We start from the raw sequence: 1110 nt of genomic DNA, 5'->3' as shown, positions 1-1110 counted from the left end.
GGAGTTTATAATATTTAAAGCTTATCCTACCCAATTATTTTTGAGTAGGATAAGCTTTATCCTATGTTCAGGCACTTTATTTAGAAGTTAGATATCTAACTTCAAAAGATATATGAGCTCACTTTGTAAAAAATTAGAGTCAATCACATTTATTTTATTTATTATTTACTCATACATTTATCCATCAAGTTGAGTCTTTATAATATGAAAGTTGAGGCAGAGATATACACTGAGTGCCCAGTTTATTATGACAACCTGATGTTTGTAGGCAAATTAGCTATAATTTCACGCTGAAGTTGCTAGAGGGCCAGATCATTATAAATAGGGAAGCAGGTTGTTTAACATGACTGTAGAAGTGATTTTTTCCTGAAATATGGGTAAAATATGTGATTAACAGCCTTTGAATGCGGGATATATATTGAGTGGCCAGATTTTTATGATCACCCCATCAGTACTTCATTGGGCCACCTTTTGCCTTCAATACTGCAGCAATTCTTTTTGGCATTGACTCAACGAGATGCTGAAAGGTGATGCGAGGAACCTGACACTATGCCTGATGAATAGCACTGTTCAGTTCTGTGAGATTTGATGGTTGTGGAATCAGCTTCCTGATGGCTCTTTTAACTTCGTCTCACAGATGCTCAATTGGATTGAGATCTGGTGATTATGGGAGCCACCTAAGCCAGGTAAAGTCTCCCTCATGTTCTTGAAACCACTCCTGCACAATATGAGCTCCGTGGCATGGCACATTGTCTTGTTGGAAGAAGCCATCTCCATTGGGATATGCCATCAACATGGTAGGATGAACCTGATCAGCAACAATACTTAGGTATGTTGTGCTATTGGGACGTTTATAATGGTCTGGCCCTCTAGCAACTTCAGCGTGAAATTATAGCTAATTTGCCTATAAGCGTCAGGTGGTCATAATAATCTGGCCACTCAGTGTATATGACAATGATATCACTATCATTATCATTACTGAATGTTTAAAAAACATTCAAAATGCTTTCTATGCTTTCCCTCAGACCTCATGACCACCCTGTGAAACAGAGACTCTCATTGTCTGCATTTTACAGATGAAGGAACAAAGCAGCAGCAAAAACAATTACT

Source organism: Myotis davidii, unplaced genomic scaffold (genome assembly GCF_000327345.1).
Source record: "Myotis davidii unplaced genomic scaffold, ASM32734v1 scaffold24, whole genome shotgun sequence".
NCBI lineage: Eukaryota > Metazoa > Chordata > Mammalia > Chiroptera > Vespertilionidae > Myotis > Myotis davidii.
The sequence above is the reverse complement of the archived record's forward strand: the minus strand, read 5'-3'. Positions refer to the sequence as shown.